Source organism: Vombatus ursinus, unplaced genomic scaffold (genome assembly GCF_900497805.2).
Source record: "Vombatus ursinus unplaced genomic scaffold, bare-nosed wombat genome assembly UNPS02014781.1, whole genome shotgun sequence".
Lineage (NCBI taxonomy): Eukaryota > Metazoa > Chordata > Mammalia > Diprotodontia > Vombatidae > Vombatus > Vombatus ursinus.
The window spans coordinates 21,008,297-21,029,887 of record NW_020954559.1 but is presented as its reverse complement, the minus strand read 5'-3'; the positions used below and the strand labels follow the sequence as shown (position 1 = coordinate 21,029,887).

Here is a 21,591-nt window from a genome sequence, read left to right as displayed (position 1 = left end):
CTTTAACTAGATAAAGGTTATCTTTAACCTTTAACTAGATAAAGGTTTTATCTAGTACTATACCTTCTTTTACAGATGAAGAAACTGAAACCCAGAAAGTTTAAGTGACTTGCCTAAGATCACATAGGTAGCTAATGACATAGCTGAGATTTAAACACAAACCTTATAACACCAAAGAGGTATCAAACAGCCACGATGAACAAAAACCCTAGGCTATCCCCTGCCTCCTATCTTACCTATTACTGTAGAAGACAATATGTAGAGGGCAATACCATTCTTCAACTCCCTCAGGCTCAAAACCTGAGTGTCACTGCTGACTCCTCATTATCTCTCATCTCCATATCCATTCTGTTGCCAAGACCAGTCCATTTCACCTTTGAAACATCTTTCTAACATGCCCTCTTCTGTCCTCTAACATTGCCACGACCTTGGTGTAGCTCCTCATCACCTTATACCTGGATTACTAGGGGTCTCTCTACCTCAAGTCTCTCCCCATTCCAATCCATCCTCCTTTCAGCCACGGAAGTGATTTTCCTAAAGCGCAGGTTCAATCATGTCACCCCTCTAGTCATTAAATTCCAGTGGCTCCCCATAGCTTCCAAGATCAAATCCAAAATCCTCTATTTGGTGTTCAAAGTCCTTCATACTTAGCCCCCTCCTACCTTTCCAGTCTTCTTACACCTTACGCTCCACCATATACTCTTCAATCCACTGACAATGGCTTCCTTGCTGTTCCACAAACAAGATACTTTCAACTCTGGGCATTCTCTCTGGCTGTCTCCTATGTCTGCAATGTTCTTCCTCCTTATCTCTGCCTACTGCCTTTCCAAGTTTCCTTTAAATCCCAACTAAAATTTCATCTTCTTACAGCAAACTTTTCCAAATCTCTCAATTTTAGTGCCTTTCCCTCTCTTAATTATTGTCTACTTATCCTGAATTTAGCCTATTTGTACATATCTGTTTGTTTGTTTTCTCCTCCATTATATTGTGAACTACTTGAAGCCAGAGACTGTCTTTTGCCTGTTTTTGTATCTCCAGCACTTAGTACAGTGCCTGGCACATAGTAAATGTTTATTGACTAATTACTTGGAATTCTTCGTCTTGAATGAAAATAAAAAGAGATCATTGTCAAGCTCTTTATACTAACACAAAAGCTAAATACTTAAGTTTGTAATCAATTGCCTCACAAAAAGGAACTAAAAATAGGAACCACAGTTTATATTTCTATTATGCTTTAACAATTACTGACAGTCCTGCGGCTTTAGTTCCTACATGAAGTGGACCACTGAGCTTGGAACACATATCCTACCCAGTTATCCTGAGATGCAGATTTCTGAAACCTTGATCAATATGGGACAGTGTGGTGGGTTCTCTATGAATTAATTACCTACCTTCAAAACCTACACAAAATACAAATGAACACACAAGTGTCTCAAAAGTCTAAGTAGCATATATACACAAATATGTTCTCTGGAGCATTACCTTGCTACACAAAATATTGTGCTCTGCTGACTAGCAATAATTTTAAAGGGGGGAGGTATGACTTGAGTGATTAATCTTAGTTGCACCCATGTGGTCTCAAGGCCATGAAAAAAATGAAATATGATTTTTCCTGGTGACCACTCTAAGTATGAGCTAAAGTTTAATATTTCTTAAAAGTTCAGCAGTTACTACCATGTTTAGTTTTTTAATGAAAAGTGCAGAGGTTTAGGTTATGGAAAGAAGTCCTGGGATTTTTTTTTAAACATGCAGCTGGCTCATCAGAAAAATCTAACTGAAGTCCTCCAGGTATAATGTGGCAATTAGGAGTTGAAGTACGTGGAAATAACAGAAAAATGTAATGGGAAATGGGAAACATGAAAATATTGATATCATTGAAGCTTACCAGGAGCAGAGGAAAGGGGAATAGCATGATGGTGCCTCTGCTACCATCAATAACTTTTTTGAGTGTAGCAGAAACACCATAGAACTGAAATGAATCTCATTAATGCTGCTCCCGTTGCTCCAGAAACAAGTCTGAACCAAACCCAGAGAAAGGGCAAGTGGAGAAAGAGTGATGAACCTCAACGATAATCAGTTAGAATGAAATTATGGCATGGAATCTGAAGAGAACAGCTTAAAAGTTCCTTTTCTAACAAGGAGGAACTGATAGGGACACAGAATCTCAAGGGTGATGTGTTCTAGTTGAAACACGGCAGGATTTGTAGTCAGAAGCCCTGAGTTCAAATTACAGTTTTGCCACTCACCATCCACGTGGCCTTGAAGAAGTCACTTACTTTCTCAAAGCTTTTGTTTCCTTTTCTATAAAATGAAGCAACTAGGAATTCTTTGATTAGGAATTCTGAACCTTTATTTTTTAAGTCTATGGATTCCCAGAATAGTGTTTTTAAAGGCATAAATAAAATATATAGGTTTACTGCAAAGGAAATCAATTATTTTGAAAGATACCTATCAAAAAAAAAAAAAACAAAAACAATAACAGATCATGAAGCTCAGGTTAAGAAGCACTGGCCTGGATGATCTCTTAAAGTCCCTCTTTACCTCTCAAAGGTCCAAAGGCTTCAGTGGCCTTTGAGAATGTCTAGCAAAAATCTCTAAATACAATCAGGCCAGATAATAGGAACTTTCATCAGTCCACTTAGCTTACTTCCTCTCCCTTCAGCGGTTACTTAAATGTATAATATACATATCAATATACAATCAATAACAGCTGAACAAATTTATAGAGCATTTTCTAGTTACTTTCATTTGATCCACACAATAATCCTATGAAGTAGATAGTGTAAGTATTAATAGCTCCATCTTACAGAAGAGGAAACAAATTAAGAAAGGTTAAGATGCTTGCCCAAGGCCACGTGGCGAGTAAGGGGGCAGGGGGAGAATTTGAACCCGAGTTTTATGACTAAGCCCAGGGCGCTCTCTACTCCAGTTCAATTCAATACAAACACTTATTACAACAACACGCTGGTAGTAAAAAAGCTGGTCTTCTGGAGAGATAACACTCAAGTGTAATATGTAAGGGAAAAAAATAACAATTCTTAGGCATCTAATCTTCTGACTAAACACACACACACACACACACACACACACACACACACACGCACACACAAGTATATGATACACCATGGCTAATAGTCTTAAGTATGATAATCTTGAAATAGAGACAATGTAGTACAGTGAAAAAAATCTGCCATCAAAGGAAGAGGATCTGGATTCAAATCCTGTGTTTGCCCATGGGCAAATCACTTAACATCTTTGTTCCTGAGTTTCTTCATCTGTAAAATGAAAGGGTTGGGCTAAAGGCCTCTGAGAATCCTTCTAGTCCTAGATCTATGAAACTATGATTTCTTAACTGTCTATTTTTTTCAATTTTTTAAACATTTTTATTTAAAGTTTTGAGTTCCAAATTCTATCTCTACCCTGCCATGGCAATCAATGAGATAAAGGTTATATATATGTGTACAATTATGTAAAACATTTCCATATTAGTAATTTTGTAAAGAAGCCTCAAGCAAAAGAAAAAAATGAAAGAAAGTTAAAAATAGCATGCTTCAGTCTATATTAAAACAACATCAGTTATTTCTCTGGAGGCAGATACAATGCTTCATCATTAGTCCTTTGGAATTGTCTTGGATCATTGTATTGCTGAGAATAGCTAAGTCATTCACAGTTCTTCGTTGAACAATATTGCTATTACTGTTCTATCAAAGATCTTCTGGTTCTGTTCACTTCACTATGCATCAGTTCATGTAAGTCTTTCCAGGTTTTTTCTGAAACCATCCTGCTTGTCATTTCTTATAGTACAACTCCATTACAATCATATACCACAACTTGTTTAGCCCTTCCCCAATTGATGGGCATCTTTGATTTCCTTTGATTTCTAATTCTTAGTCATCACAAAAAAGAGCTGCTATAAATACTGTTGTATAAATAGGTCCTTTCCCCCTTTTTTTATGTGTTTGGGTTATAGACCTAGCAGTGGTAGTGCTAGATCAAAAGGTAGGCACAGTTTTATAACTGTTTAGGCATATTAACTGTCTATTCTTAAATCAAATTGTTTAAGTAAGGCTTTCTATTTTAATTCCAATCATTCATTCGACAAATACTTACGCAGTGCCTATGTGCAAGGCACTTTGAGAAATACATAAATAAGGCAGTTCCTACATTTAAAAATCTAGTAAGGGAGATATGTCACATATACAAATAAATATAATACAGCATTTCAAACATCATGTGAGGCAGCAAAGTTTAGTTAATAAATGATGAATGAATGAACTATGAATTTCACACTAGAGAGTTAAACTCAACATACTTTACTGAACTAAAAGTCACTTAAGAAAGGAGATGTCCTTTAACTATTCCCCCCCACCCCAAACTATTTCCACCACAAAGCTCCCAGAGCCACTGGTGAATATCATCAGTGCTGCTCCTGCTGCTTCAGAAACAAGTCTACTCTGAGAATAAGGGCATGTGCAGAGAGTGTGATGGACCCCAACACTGAACTAGGAATCAAAAGACCTAGATTCCTAGTAAGTGATGTCACTTACTAGCTGTGTGACCTTAGACAAGTCACCTCACCTTTCTGGGTCTCAGTTTCCTTAGTAGTAAATTAAGGGACTTGCATTAGGACTAGATAACCTCCAACTTTTCTTTTGAAGCTAAAATATTCTGTGACTGTTCCTCTAGAATTTGAGCCAACTTGATCAGTCAGTATGAGATCAACCCTAGGCAATCCATGAAGGAGATGAAGACTGATGTCAGATGTTACTTTCTCCATGAAGCCTTGAGGCAGTGCTGGATCAGGAATCAGAAAGCCCTGGATTTGAACGCCACCTGTCACTTACTATGTGACTGTATGCAAGTGACTTAACCTCTCTGAGCCTGTTTCCTCATCTGCTACAATAATACCTATAGTACCTACCTTATGAGGCAGTTGTGATGAGATAATTTATGTGAAATGCTTTGTAAAACCAAAAGCACTGTCAGTTGTATATTCACTAACTCCCCAGAAAAAAAATAAATGGTATTTTTTGCTCATCTTTCACGTAACATTCTGTCTGGACCTCTTCTTTGCACCTAACCTTCCCTTTCTACGTAACATCTTAGCTATATATGTACTTGTTCTTATATCCCCAATAGATTATAAACTCCTTGAGAACATGGTATGAGACCCATCTTTGTATTCTCAGCACTTAGCACAGGGTCTCACAGACTATATCAAGCAGTGACCGACCACTTAATAAAATGGTTGGTGAATGAAATCTATCTAGCAGGGCTGTGCCCACACTCTACCATTTCTGACCTGCCCCTTCCTTTCAGCACTCTGCATCCCAATTTCTAACCAGGCTTCCAATGTTCTCATGTTGCTCTTGTTTTTCTTATCAAAGAAGTCAAGTAACAAATTAGTTCACACTGAGGTAATAAAGACTTACTGCACTTCTCTTTCCAGGAATACCTGCATTTTAAAAGAAGGCTAAATGCCAATAGCCTGGAGAACAAATTGCTGATACAGAATTATACCTCTATACTAGGTATGGTAGAGAGAAAGGATTAGGGTATGTTTCCTACTTGGTAAAATGAGGGTATTAAGTAATCAGTAAGGTCCTACATTCACAAATTCTTAGAGATGTAAGGGAGCTTACCAAAGCATCTGCTCCTATATCCCTCAAGTTCTAAGAGCATGCTCCATGTGAATTCCAGCATGGGTGATTCTTTTAAGTAGCAGCTTTCTCTGTGCTTCACAGAACATACTACTACTTATATTCACCTAAACCTAAATAGAGAAATTCCCACAGGGAAGTGTCTTAGATCTGCTATGGTCCTGACTAGTCTGGCTAGAGAAGTCCTGTAATTAGCAAAAATTACCTTAGGGCTTAGGCTATGGAATGAAGTACTAGAGATAGCTTCCTATCTGAAATGATTCCCTGAAAGGGGTTTGGATTTATCTTAGATGAAAGTGGGCTTATTCTCATTGGCCACTTAGTGGCCTGCCATGGGCCCTTGTGAGAACATAAAAGGCCAGAAAGCAGTTTAGAAAGTTCTTATGACTTTTCATAGGACAGTGAAAAAGGAGCTATGAAGTCTCCTGAAGACTCATTTTAAGGGGCCCCAGGCTAGGAACTTAATTCTAAGACTTGTTTTATCTAAAGATAAAATCTTGTCAGAAAAAAGAAGGATGGATTGAGGGCTTACAGAAGACAGTATGTCAAGCCCTAGCCTGGAAAACCAACCACTTAACTTGAGTATTACCACTGATTTGAGGTGGACCATGGACAGCAGTGTATACAGTAGAAAGAATACCTGGCTGGGAGTTTGGAGACCTGGCTTCTCGTCCTGGTGCTGCCAGAAACCAGGTGTTTGACTAGGTAATTCAACCTCTTTGGACTTCAGTTTCCTTTTCTGCAAAATGAGGGTGTTGGGCTATACTGGATCATCTCTAAGATCTCATTCATCTTGAAAATTCAAAATTTCATGGTTCCGTCTGGCCAATACACGACCTTATGCAATATACCACTTCCTTCTGCAAAAAAAAAAAAGGAAGGAAGGAAGGGAAGGAAGGAAGGAAGAAATTAAAGAACAAAAGAAAGAGAAAGAAAGAAAAAGAGAAAAAAGAAAAAAAATTAAAATAGCGCAAAAAAAACTGTGACAAGCACAGGTATTATCTCAGAATTTTTTTTGTGTGTCCTCAGTGTAGAGAACTCTTCATGAGAAAACTCCCTCTACAGTGCAGATCAGTACCTTCTCTGTAACTAACTTGTAGCCTTAGAAAATGTCTAGGGACACAAAGAAGTCAAGTGACCTGCCCAGGGTCACCAAGCCAGTATGTGTCAGAAGTGGGACTTGAAACTAGATTGTTAAATCTTTGAGCAGTCTTCTAACAAGGACAGCAGACTGCCTTCTTAATACATCAGAAGATCAGCCTCCTCAATTTTTCAGTACTTCAAAAAGACATGTAATGAAATTCTAAAAATAAGTCTTTGCTGGGAAGCAAGTTATTTATCATTTTGGTTCAGCAACTCCCCTCCTCCCCCATCACTTACATTACTTGGTCCCTGCCAATTGTATTCTATTATCAAATAGTGTCACTAACAAGGAAACCTTCCATAAAGAGACTAGAAGATTTCTGCTTCTCCAGCGCTTTTCAAAAAATTAATTTATAATTAATTAATTATTAGTTTTCAACATTCACTTCCATAAGATTTTGACTTTTAAATTTTCTCCCCATCCCTTCCCTCTCCTCTCCCCAAGAAAGCATGCAATCTGATATAGGTTCTACATCTACGTTCATATTAAACATATTTTCACATTAGACATGTTGTAAAGAAGAATTAGGACCAATAGGAGGAACCGCAAGAAAGAAGAAAAAAAACAAAGAGAGCAAGTAGTATGCTTCAATCTGCATTCAGACTCCATAGTTCTTTCTCTGGATTTGGACAGCATTTTCTATCATAAGTCTTTTGGAGTCATCTTAGATTCTTGCACTGCTGAGAAAAGCCAAGTCTATGAAAATTAGTCATTGCACAATGTGTACTATGTACAATGTTCTCCTAGTTCTGCTCATTTCACTCAGCATCAGTTCATGTAAGTCTTTCCAGGTTTTTCTGAAGTCCGCCTACTCATCATTTCTTATAGCACAACAGTATTCCATTACATTCATATACCACAACTTGTTCAGTCATTCCCCAACTGATGGGCATCCCCTTAATTTCCAATTCTTGGCCATGACAAAAAGAGCTGCTATAAGTATTTTTGTACATGTGGGTCCTTTTCCCTTTTTCACGATCTCTTTGGGATACAGACCTAGAAATGGTATTGCTAGGACAAAGGGTATGTACAGTTTTATAACCCTTTGGGCATAGTTCCAAATTGCTCTCCAGAATGGCTGGATCAGTTCACAATTCCACTGACAATGCATTGGTGTTCCAATTTTCCCACATCTTCTCCAACATTGATCATTTTCCTGTTTTGTCATGTTTGCCACACAAAAGTGTGGTACCTCAGGGTTGTTTCTATTTGCATTTCTCTAATCAATAGTGATTTAGAGCATTTTTTCATATGACTATAGATGGCTTTCATTTCTTCATCTGAAAACTGCCTGTTCATATGCTTTGACCATTTGTCAATTGGGGAATGACTTGTAATCCTATAAATTTGACTCAGTTCTCTATGTATTTTAGAAATGAGGCCTTTATCAGAGACACTGGCTATAAAAATTGTTTCCCAGCTTTCTGCTTTCCTTCTAATCTTAGTTGCATTGGCTCTGTTTGTGCAAAAACTTTTCAATTTAATGTAATCAAAATCATCCATTTTGCATTTCATAATGTTCTCTATCTCCTGTTTGGTCATAAAGTCTTCTGTTCTCCACAGATCTGACAGGTTAACTATTCCTTGCTCTCCTAGTCTGCTTATAGTATCAGCTTTTATATCTAAATCTTGTACCCATTTTGACTTTATCTTAGTGTATGGTGTAAGGTAGCTGGTCTATGTCTAGTTTCTGTCATACTGTTTTCCAGTTTTCCCAGCTGTTTTTGTTAAATAGTGAGTTCTTATCCCAGAAGCTGGAATCTTTGGATCAAACGGTAGATTTCTATAGTCACTGACTATAGTGTCTTGTGTACTTAACCTATTCCACTGATCCACCACTCTATTTCTTAGCCAGTACCAAGTAGTTTTGATGATTGCTATTTTATAGTACAATTTAAGAGCTGGTACAGCCAGGTCACATTCCCTTGCATTTCTTTTCATTAATTCCTTTGATACTCTGAACCTTTTGTTCTTCCAGATGAAATGTTATTGTTTTTTCTAGCTCTATAAAATAAATTTTGGTAGTTTGATTGGTATGGCACTGAATAAGTAAATTAATTTAGGTAGAATTGTCATTTTTATTATATTAGCTTGGTCTACCCATGAGCAATTGATATTTTTCCAATTATTTAGATCTGACATTGCGTGAAAAGTGTTTTGTAATTGTGTTCATACAGTTCCTGGGTTCGTTTTGGCAGGTAGAATCCCAAATATTTTATAATGTCCACAGTAACTTCTCTTTCTATCTCTTGCTGTTGGGCTTTGTTAATAATATGCAACACTTTCTTTCTAAGAACATGTTCTCTGCCCCGCAAATGTACTTACCTAGCTTGGTTCTGTTTTCAAAACACAAGTCCACTACTCCATATTTAATCTTCACTCAGTGTCTCTATTCTATTGTGTTACTTCTGCAGATTTACCCAAATGAGTGCTTAGATTGTATACCAGGAATGAATGTAAATTAATTTAGAGTCCCTAGGAATACAATGGGAAGTACTTAATAAGTGATATGAGATACTGAGTAACCATTATGATATCTGTAAAACTGTGCTTTATTTTCCCTATGTTTAATAATAGCATTTTAAACAAGATATGGAGTCCACAGGTAAATGAAGTAGTATATAGGAATGGATAAATATTTAGTCTCAAAGTCAGGAGGGACCTGGGTTCAAATCCCATGTGTGACACATACTAGCTATGTGATTCAGGACAAGCTACTTAATGATTCAGTATCCCAAGCAACTCTCAGAATATAAGTTGAAAAATAATAATTGATCTATATTAGTAGAGGTAGTTCCCTATACCAGTGAAATCATTGGTCTGGGGAAAAAAATGAGTTCGAAGTTATTTTTCGAATCAGTTGTCTTCAGAATAATAATATATTTACTCCTCATGGGCCAAAAAGGCTTTACTTAATTTCAAAGAAAATATTCTATAAAAACTATGCTGTACTATTCTTAAGTATAATGATTAAGTTCCACAGAGAAAAAGGCAAGGCTTAGAAGTCAAAGATGTAATGGGTTATTACTGTGCTATAAGAAATGAAGACTATGAAGAAACATGAGAAAACATAAAAATACTTTTTTGGATATGTTGGTTACTTTTGCTGAACTGTTTTTGTCCCCATTCTTCTTTATTCTTTGTTTTAAGAGAAGGTTCCCTAGGTTGGGGAAGAAAAGATACACTGGAAAAAGTAGGTGAAACAAAAGGTAGAAATAAAAATTAATTTTAGAAAGCCAATGATGGGGTCAACTAGGTGGCACAGTGATTAGATCACCAGCCCTGGATTCAAAAGGACTTGAGTCCAAATCCAGCCTCAGACACATAACCCTTTACTAGCTGTGTGACCCTGGGCAAGTCACTTAACGCCACTGCCTAACCAAAAAAAAAAAAGCCAAGGATGGCGCCCCAGCGAAGCAACTGTGTAACCTGAAGGAGGCCAACCCCTGCAGCGACACCTACACCTGGCACGGATGCATCTTCTCCTTGCTCTCTGGCTTCCTGGTTTAATTGAGCAACAATAGCAAGCTTCCAGCGGTGTCAGTAACAAAGAGACCGAGTCCCAGCTGCTGCCAGATGTGGGAATGATCTTAACCTATAATGTCTCTAACATTAGTTCTCGCCTTTACAAAGAATCTATCTTATATGTGAGATACACATCACTCAAGAACTCCTTTAGAGGAATAGTCAGGAAGGAAGACGTTCAGGCTGCCGAAAAAAGACAAGGTTGAACTATGTAAGAGTTTCTGCCCAAGTGACATCGTGTGGGCTAACGTGGTTTCCCTTGGACAATGTACGGTCCAATTGCCTGGTGACAACTGCAGAAAATGAGCTGGGAGTAGGGGTGGCCCACAGTGAATCAGCAGGTGTCTGGATGGTAACCATCAGCTGGTGCGAGATGCAGGGCTCTGGCACACACACATTCCGCAAGGTAGCACAAGTACAGCCTGAGTTCCCGTAGACACAGTAGCTACATCTTTTCCCCATATTGGGGGCATTTGTTTCCTACTGTCCACATGCAATCAAAACAAAAAGACCTTACTAGGAACCACATTTGGAAATAACTGCCTGAAACTTCTACTATATAGGGAGGATTATTTCTATGAGAATTTCACCACAAATTCCACAAATGAACTTTCCTTGCCCTTTGAGATGCCAGCAAAAAAAAAAAATTGTCTGATGCTGGAAGTAGCCAAAAAAGAGTGGTTTCCTGTTTCTTTACTACTCCTCTGATAGTCCTCTATATGTGGCTTGTTTGTTTTCCTTCAGACAAATAAAACATTTTACTAAAAGACAAAAAAAAAGTCAGTGGTGGATATTCAGAGACTGATGCTCTAGCCAGTGCTATATGTAGCCTTGATTTCTTGCTTTCTATTCTTCTCTAGTCTTATACTTTGATTCTCACTGCTCCCTTTCATAGCCACTGGCTGAGGGAGTGAGAAAGAGGCTAAAAAAAAAAAATCACTTTAACTATCCTGTCACAAAATGGAAGTGGGACCCGGGGCAAATAATTGTGACTTCTTAGTTTTGTCTTAGATGAGAGGGTTATACTAGATGACCTCAAAGTCTTTTACATTTCTAAAATTATATTATTCTAATGGCTAAAATAAGTGTTTTCCTACTTTATTTCATGGGATTTTCACCTCACAAAACAGCAAACAGCAATGGAAAGGGTAAATAAGTCTTCAGAAACCTTGGTTTAAAAATCAAGTAAGCCAGATCATTTCAAGAGCATTCGCAGATGAAACTGGAGGGAAAACAACAAATTGATGAAAAATGGAATAGACTTGTTGGCTTTTACACAACAAAACCATCATCACTGGTTACAACCGAACAATATCTGGACTCAACATTTCAGTGCCTCGTTTGCATCAGAAATAGGCATTGGAAAGAGCAGCTACATTGGGCTGAGAAGAAATCTCAGCTGAAGGTAATGATTTTGAAAGCAATGAGAGATCAATTTTTATGATATCTAAAAGAGGATACCAAATCATTACAGAGGTGGCATGATACAGTAGAAAAAGCTAATAAGGTTTTGAAATATGAGGACCTAAGTTCAAATCCAGTCTTAGACACTTACCACCTACGTGACTTTGGGCAAGCCATCTGTAAAATAAGATCAATGAAGTAGGTGGACTTTTGATCTCTAAGTCTACAATTCTATGATGGGGGGACAATTACATATTTTTAAAAGTGACTGAAAGCATGTAAGTACTACTGAGGCCTTACTCATCTTTATTAAATCCTTATATGAATGACACAGACATTCCTTACAGTTTTCACATTATGAGACAGAAACAGATAAGCTTTCCAAAGTTTTCTCCAGCAGACCACATTTTCACACTTATACAACTGGGAGAGGTACAGAGAACAGGAGATCCTTCAATACTATTCAATTCAATCAGCATTTATTATATGCCAATTACTGCACTATGCAATGGGAATACAATGACAAAAATCCTCAAGGAGTTTCTGTTTCATTATAATATTTGATTTTTTTTAATACAGTAAAATGTAGTCAGATATCAGGTTTTCTGACATCTAAATTCAGTGTTCTCTTCATGGAATGTGAGAATAAAAAATAAACCTAATTTCTTTGCCACTCTTCAAATACCTAAAGACAGCTATCATGTCACTCTTTACTCTTCTTTTCTCCTGTCTAACCATCCCTAGTTCCCTCACCTGTCTTTAAATAATATTTTCCAAATCCCCTTATCACCCTAGGGGCCTTCTTCTAGACATACAATGTCCCTCTGAAAATGTGACAATCGCAAGTGCACACTATATTCCAGTGGTCTAATGTATAGAACATTGACCTCCTTTAATATACCGTTTAATGTACTATTGATGCAGACCAAATAGGACATTAGCTTTTTTTTTTAAAGTAACAGCGGCATAACAATAGCTTACAGGGAAATTTTAGTCTATTAAAACTTTTGTCTTTTCCAAAAAAAACTCCTATTAAGCCAGGTTTCCCCCATCATATATCTATGTACATTATTTAAACCTAATATCAGACTATATACCTATACTTGTTATATTTTACTTTTTGGTTTGGCCAGTTCTTCTAATTTATGAATATCCTGTTGAATCCTGATTCTATCAATCAATACACATTTATTAAGCATCCATCATATGCCAAGCCCCAGGTGATAGAAAGACAAAAGTTAAATAATTCTTGCTCTCAAATAGCTTACATTCTATTAGGGGAGATAACATATAAATATGTACATGTGTGTATTTATGTGTATATATATATATACACACAGAGAATAAATAAAAGCTAGTACACACACACCAGTTTAGAGAGGGAAGGCACTAGCCATTGTCAGGGGGATCAGAAAAGGCTTTATGAAGAAGGCAGCATTTGAGCTAAGTCATGAAGAAAGTAAGGGATTCTCTAAGACAGAGGTGAGGAGTGAGAGTATTCCAGGAATGAAGACAGCTAGAGCAAAGACCTAAAGACTGAAAATGAAGGCTGTATATGAAGTAGGTCAAGAAAGTCAGTACCTAAGAACGCTATGGGAGTTCCGCTTTCTGGAGCCAAGATGGCAGAGTAAGAGGTAAGTCGCTCTTACCCTCCTGTATTAACCCCTGAAAACCCAGAAAATATCACCCATGGAAAAATCCTGGAACAGCTGAACCAGAAGGAAGACGGGGTGCAGCAGCCCTGTAGCCCAGGTAGCTTGAGGGATTAACTGGAAAGGCCCCTCCTGCCCTGGGGGAAGGGAAGCAATACAGATTGGGAGGTGTCCCATCAAGCTAGCAGAAAGCCCCACCTCAGCATACCAGGAGGAGATCCTGAAACCCAGGTAGTGGAGCAAGTAAACACCAACACCTGGACCCCCAGTGCCTCAGTGAGGGCTGGGGAACCAGTGGAAACCAGCTCAGAAAACCAGCAGGTGCCTAGGCGTTCTATAGCAACTGGGTCTCCCAGTGCCTCAGCAAAAATAAGGGAAGCAGCATTACAAAGGGCTGCAGGCAGATAAACACCCTACAACATCCATCTGAAAGGAGCTGAAGAAATCAAAAAGGAAAGGAAAAGCAGGCAACCTAGCGTTGCCTTAGAGTTCCAGTCTTGCTGATTCCAGCCCAACACCAGGTAAGCTGCCAGAACCCTACAGCCTCCAACTGCCAACATTGGAGGCCCCAGCACACAAAGCCAGTGACCAGGCCCTAGGCTCCCAACACAAGAAGCTTGGGTCAGTGCCCTCTGCTCCTCAGCAGCAGAGCTCAATCTCTTTAAAGGCCAGGAAATAAGAACTATGAGCAAAAAGAAACATGCCATAGATTCATATGATGAGAACAGTGAAGACCAAGGCAGAAATGCTGAAGAGGACAACATTGTCAACATATCCACATCTGGAACCACAAAAGGAAATATGAATTGGTCTGAAGCCCAAAAAGCCTTCTTAGAAGAGTTCAAGAAGGATTTTAAAAGTCAGATGAGATAGGTAGAAGAAAAAATGAGAGGTATGCAAAAGAGAGTCAATAACCTGGAAAAAGAAGGACAAAAATTAACTGTAGAAAACAAGTCCTTAAAAAATATAATTGGCCAACTGGAAAAAAAGTACACTGAAGAAAACAAGTCCCTAAAAAATACAATTGGACAAATGGGGAAGGAGGTACAAAATCTAATAGAAGAAAACAATTCATTAAAAATTAGAATAGGGCAAATGGAAGCTAATGACTCTATGAGAGAGCACGAATCAGTCAAACAGAAACAAAAGAATGAAAAAATAGATGGAAACGTAAAATGCCTCACTGATAAAACAACTGACCTGGAAAATTGATCCAGGAGAGACAATTTAAAAATTATTGGTCTACATGAAAATCATGATGAAAATAAGAGCTTGGACAGTATCTTTCAGGAAATCATAAAGGAAAACTGCCCTGAGGTCTTAGAACCAGAGGGTAAAATATCCATAGAAAGAATCCATCTATCACCTCCTGAAAGAGATCCCAAATTGAAAACGCCAAGGAATATAGTAGCCAAATTTCAAAATTACCAGGTGAAAGAGAAAATACTGCAAGCAGGCCAGAAAGAAATAAATTTAAATATCATGGAACCACAGTCAGGATTACACAGAACCTTGCAGCCTCTACATTAAAAGACCGTAGAGCATGGAATATAATATTCTGTAAGGCACAAGAGCTTGGATTACAACGAAGGATCAACTACCCAGCGAAAATGAGCATGAACTTTCAGGGGAGGAGATGGACATTCAACGAAATAGGGGACTTCCAAGCCTTCCTGATAAAAAGACCAGAGCTCAACAGAAAATTTGATCTTCATATACAAGACTCAAGAGAGACATAAAAAGGTAAATGTGACAGAAAAATACAACATGTTGTTAATAAGGGCAAACTGTTTACATCCCTATAAGGGAAGATGACACTTGTAACTCTTAAGAGCTGTATTGTTATTACACCATGTTAAAGGGGTATACATAAAGGGGATAGGTATAAATTGACTTGATAATGATAAAAAATGATAAATAATATATAAATAATATATATTATTTATATCTATTATATTTATAATATATATGTATATGATATATAAATATACATGTACATATTTATTCATATATATAATTTATATATTATATATATAATTTTAATGATAAGAAATCTAATCAAGTAGATTAAATGGATTCAAGGAAGTGGATTAATCTGATTTAACTAAGAAAATGTACTAAGAGAAAAGGAAAGGAGGAGACAGACAAAGGTAAATTACATCACAGGAAAAGGCACAAAAACCTATTACAGCAGAAGGAAAGAAGGGAGGGAGATGAGCATTGTTTGAACCTTACTCTCATCAGATTTGGCTCAAGACAGGAATAACATAATCAAGTATAGAAGTCTAAACTCTTTAGGCAGTAGGAGGGAAAAGGGGAAAGAAAAGGGAGGGGGGATAGAAGGGAGGGAAGAAGCTGTAAGGGTAAAGGGGAAGAAAAGGGAAGGAGCTAATAGAAAGGAGGAGGGACTGAGGGAGGCTGTGGTCAAAAGCAAAACACTAGTGAGAAGGGAAAAGGAGAAAGGAGAATGAAAAGCATAAACGGGAGAAAAAGGATGGAGAAAAACACACAGATAGTAATCCTAACTGTGAATGTGAATGGGATGAACTCTCCCATAAAACAGAAGCAGACAGCAGAATGGATTAAAAATCATAGTCCTACAATATGGTGTGTACAGGAAACACACTTGAAAAAGAGTGACACAGACAGGGTAAAGGTAAAAGGCTGGAACAGAATATATTATGCTTCAGCTGAAGTAAAAAAAGCAGGGGTAGTAACCCTGATCTCAGACAAAACAAAAGCAAAAATAGATCTTATCAAAAGAGATAAGGAAGGAAACTACATCCTGCTTAAAGGCCCCATAGACAATGAAGTAATATCATTACTAAACACATATGCACCAAATGGTATAGCATCCAAATTCTTAGAGGAGACGTTCAGGGAGTTACAGGAAGAAACAGACAACAAAACTATACTAGTGGAGGACCTCAATCTCCCCCTCTCTGAACTACATAAATCTAACCACAAAATAAACAAGAAAGAAGTTAAGGAGGTGAACCGAACATTAAAAAAGTTAGGAATGACAGACCTCTGGAGAAAACTGAATGGGGATAGAAAGGAATATACTTTTTTCTCGGCAGTACGTGGCACATACACAAAAACTGACCATGTACTAGAGCATAAAAACCTCACAATCCATTGCAGAAAGGCAGAAATATTGAATGCTTCCTTTTCAGATCATGATACAATAAAAATTATATGTAATAAAGGGCCATGGAAAGACAGACTAAAAAATAATTGGAAACTAAATAATCTAATCCTAAAAAATGATTGGGTTAAACATCAAATCATAGAAACAATCAATAACTTCATTCAAGAGAATGACAGTAATGAGACAACATACCAAAACTTACGGGATGCAGCGAAAGTAGTTCTTAGGGGAAGTTTTATATCTCTGAATGCATAGATGAATAAAATAGAAAAAGAGGAGATCAATGAATTGGGCATACAACTAAGAAAAACTAGAAAAAGAACAAATTAAAAATCCTCAATTAAACACCAAATTAGAAATACTGAAAACCAAAGGAGAAATTAAGAAAATTGAAATTAAGAAAACTATTGAACTAATGAATAAAACTAAGAGCTGGTTTTATGAAAAAACCAATAAAATAGATAAACCTTTGGTTAATTTAATTAAAAAAAAGAAAGAAGAAAACCAAACTACCAGTATCAAAAATGAAAAGGGTGAAGCCACCACCAAGGAAAAGGAAATTAAAATAATAATTAGGAACTATTTTGCCCAACTGTATGCCAACAAATTTGACAATCTTAGTGAAATGGATATATATTTACAAAAATATAAATTGGCCAGATTAACAGAAGAGGAAGTAAAATACTTAAATAACCCCATCTCAGAAAAAGAAATTGAACAAGCCATTGATGAACTCCCTAGGAAAAAATCTCCAGGGTCAAATGGATTTACAAGCGAATTCTATCAAACATTTAAATAACAATTAATTCCAATACTATATAGACTATTTGGGAAAATAGGTGAAGGAGTCTTACCAAATTCTTCTTATGATACAAATATGGTGTTGATACCTAAACCGGGAAGAGTCAAAACAGAAAAAGAAAATTACAGACCAATTTCCCTAATGAATATAGATGCAAAAAATTTTAAATAAAATATTACAAATAGATTACAGCAACTTATCACAAGAATAATACAGTATGACCTGGTAGAGTTTATACCAGGAATGCAGGGCTGGTTCAATATTAGGAAAACTATCAGCATAATTGATCACATCAACACCAAAACCATCAGAAACCACATGATCATCTCAATAGATGCAGAAAAACCTTTTGACAAAATACAACACCCATTCCTATTAAAAACATTAGAGAACACAGGAATAAATGGAGTCTTCCCTAAAATAATAAATAGCATCTACTTAAAATCTTCAGCAAGCATCATATGTAATGGGGACAAGCTAGAAACATTTCCAGTAAGATCGGGGGTGAAACTAGGATGTCCATTATCACCACTGTTGTTCAATATCGTACTGGAAATGTTAGCTTTAGCAATAAGAGAAGAAAAGAAATTGAAGGTATTAGAATAGGCAAAGAAGAAACAAAACTATCACTCTATGCAGATGATATGATATACTGAGAGAATCCTAGAGAATCAAGTAAAAAACTACTTGAAATAATAAACAACTTTAGCAAAGTTAAATCCACATAGATCATCGGCATTTCTATATGTTACCAACAAAGTCCAACAGCAAGAGATAGAAAGAGAAATTCCATTTAAAGTTACTGTAAGACATTATAAAATATTTAGGAGTCTACCTCCCAAAACAAACCCAGGAACTATATGAACACAATTACAAAACACTTTTCGCACAAATAAAGTCAGATCTAAATAACTTGAAGAACATCAGTTGCTCATGGGTAGGCTGAGCTAATATACTAAAAATGACAACTCTACCTAAGCTAATTTACTTTATTCAGTGCCATACCAATCAAACTACCAAAAAAATATTTTATAGAGTTAGAAAAAATAATAAGATTCATTTGGAATAACAAAAGGTCTAGAATATCAAAGGAACTAATGAAAAGAAATGCAGGGGAAGGTGGCCTAGCAATTCTAGATCTTAAATTGTATTATAAAGCAGCAATCATCAAAACTCCTTGGTACTGGCTAAGCAATAAAGTGGTGGATCAGTGGAATAGGTTAAGTATGCAAGACACAGTGTCAATGACTATAGTAATCTATTATTTGATAAACTCAAAGACCCCAGCTTCTGGGATAAGAACCCACTCTTTTACAAAAACTGGGAAAACTGGAAAACAGTATGGCAGAAACTAGGCATAGATCAAAATCTCACACCATATACCAAAATTAAGTCAAAATGGGTTCATGATTTAGATATAAAGGCTGATTCTATAAGCAAACTGGGAGAGCAAGGAATAGTTTACCTATCAGATTTATGGAAAACAGAAGAATTCATAACCAAACAGGAGATAGAGTACATTATGAAAAGCAAAATGGATAACTTTGATTATATTAAAGTTTTTACACAAACAAAGCCAACATAACCGAGATTAGAAGGAAGGTAGAAAATTGAGAAAGAATTTTTACAACCAGTCTCTCTGGTAAGAGCCTCATTTCTAAAATATATAGAGAATTAAGTCAAATTTATAACAATACAAGTCATTGCCCAATTGATAAATGGTCAAAGGATGTGAACAGGCAGTTCTCAGATGAAGAAATGAAAGCCATCTATAGTCATATGAAAAAATGCTCTAAATCACTTTTGATTAGAGAAATGCAAATCAAAACAACTCTGAGGTACCACATCACACCTATCAGACTGGTCAACATGACAAAACAGGAAAATGATAAATGTTGGAGAAGATGTGGGAAAATTGGAACACTAATGCATTGTCGGTGGAGTTGTGAACTGATCCAACCATTCTGGAGAACAATTTGGAACTATGTCCAAAGGGTTATAAAACTGTACATACCCTTTGACCCAGCAATAGCACTTCTAGGGCTATATCCCAGAGAGACCACATAAATGGGGAAAGACCCACATGTACAAAAATATTTACAGCAGCTCTTTTTGTGGTGGCAAAGAACTGGAAATTGAGAGAATGTCCATCAATCGGGAAATGGCTGAACAAGCTGTGGTATATGAATGTAATGGAATACTATTGTGATACAAGAAATGATGAACAGGCTGACTTCAGAAAAACCTGGAAAGACTTGTATGGTCTGATGCTGAGTGAAGTGAGCAGAACCAGAAGAATGTTGTACAGAGTAACAGCCACAGTGTATGATGACAAATATTGATACACTTAACCCTTCCTGGCAATACAAGGATCTAAGACATCTCCAAAGGCCTCAAAGATTTACTATGGAAAATGCTATCCACATCAAGATAAAGAACTCTGGAGTCTGAATGCAGATGGAAGCATACTATTTGCTCTCCTTTTGTTTTGTTTGTTCTTTCTCATAGTTCCTCTCATTAATTCTAATTCTTCTTTATTTCACAACTAATGTGAAAATATGTTTAATATGAACATATAAGTAAAACCTATATCAGATTGCACACTATTTTGGGGAGGGGGGAAGGAAGGGATGGGAAGAAAATTTAAAACTCAAAATCTTATGGAAGTGAATGATGAAAACTAAAAATATTTTTTAAAAAAAAAACATTTAAAAAAGAAATGATGAGCAAGTTGATTTCAGGAAAACATGGAAAAATTTGCAAGAAATAAGGAAGAGTGAAATGAGCAGAACCAAGAGAATGTTGTATGCAGTAACAAAAATATTATTTGAAGAATAACTGTGAATGACTAAGTTGTTCTGAGTATTATAATTACTCAAATCAACTACAAAGAAAGATGCTATCTACTTCCAGAGAAAGAACTGATAAATAGAAGTATGCATAGTATGGTTTTACATACACACACACACACACACACACACACACACACACACACACATGGAGAGGGGGAGAGATAGTTCAGAACTTAAAATGTAACCAAAAAAATTAAATTAAAAAAAAGAAAAGAAAATACTAGATCTTGGGCATTCCCATGGTCTTTTAATTTTGTAACCTTATCAAAAAGGAAAATGAAGTTAGTTTAGCATGACATTCTTACTGAACCCATACTGGTTCCTAGTGTCCAACTCTTTTTTTTAAGTTCTTATAAAACATCTGTTTAATAATCTACTCTAGAATTCTGTGGGCAGTGAGGTGGCACAACGATAGAATGTTGGAGTCAGGAAGACCTGAGTTTAAATCCTGTCCCAGACAGTATCTATATGACCCTGGATAAGTCACTCAACCTCTCTCAGACTCAGTCTCCTCATCTGTAAAATGGAGATAATTACAGCATCTACCTTAGAAGTTGTTGTAAGGATTAAGTGAGATAACATATAAAGTATATTGAAAACCTTAAAGTACTATATAAATGCTAGCTGTTACTATTATTTTCTCTGGGATAGCCATCAAAGTTTTACCTATGTTTACCAGAATCTATTCTTTTCCCCATTTGAAAAATAGCACTATGTCTACACATTATTTAGTCTCCCTATATTCCACTAACACACAAAAGAGTTCACTAAAGTGAAAAAACTATCTGTAAGGATATAAAGAAATAATCATGTTTTGTATATTTACTATCCTTATTTAAAGATGCTGCTGCTAATGGTGTATAATCTATGTGTACAACTGTAACTGCAAAGTTTGTATGACATTCCCAAATGTAATTTTTTTTAACCTAGGTAAATTCAGTTTAGATTCTGACCTATCTGTTAATACCAGTTCAAGACAGATCAGCTTATAAGGGTGGAGTAATGATCTTTGGAATGGAATATTTAATAAACAGTACTTTCCTCAGTGTCAGATTTCCAAAATATTGTGTTAGCTTTTTTTAGCTACATTTTTAACAGTTAACAAATTAACTACTTTAGATTGTGCTACTAAAGAAACATCTTAGTTTCATGTTGCTTGTATATTTTGAAACCAGTGTTTAGCTTTTTCTTATATGAGACAGCAATTTTTCTATTAATATTTAATATTAGAAAACCTTAGCCAATATGAGAAGTTATTCTACATTCACTTTGCAGTTCTTGGGGAAGGGGGGTGTTTGAGTGGGTTGGTTTGTTTGTTTTAATACAGAAAAACTGGTCCATCTTGTCACACAGGAAATGGGTTCTAAGTATGGGCCAAATTACTGAATATCCTTCCAACAC

The 21,591-nt window shown here is 36.5% G+C and overlaps 1 protein-coding gene and 1 pseudogene across 7 annotated transcripts in view; one reads left to right on the top strand and one right to left on the bottom strand.

The window, feature by feature from the left end:
• The window catches only part of LOC114046248 (transforming growth factor-beta receptor-associated protein 1), a 69,917-nt gene that overhangs the window by 45,438 nt on the left and 2,888 nt on the right, over positions 1–21,591 (bottom strand). For 4 of the 7 annotated variants that reach the window (XM_027866513.1, XM_027866508.1, XM_027866512.1 and 1 more), the window contains exon 2: positions 6,301–6,520. The gene's annotated coding sequence lies outside the window, so the exon portion shown is untranslated. Of the gene's footprint in view, positions 1–6,300; positions 6,521–9,129; positions 9,153–16,728; positions 16,750–17,390; positions 17,427–21,591 lie in introns of those variants that run through there. The other 3 variants (XM_027866509.1, XM_027866510.1, XM_027866511.1) reach the window with 3 other exon arrangements.
• On the top strand, positions 6,269–10,765 carry LOC114046168 (annotated as a pseudogene).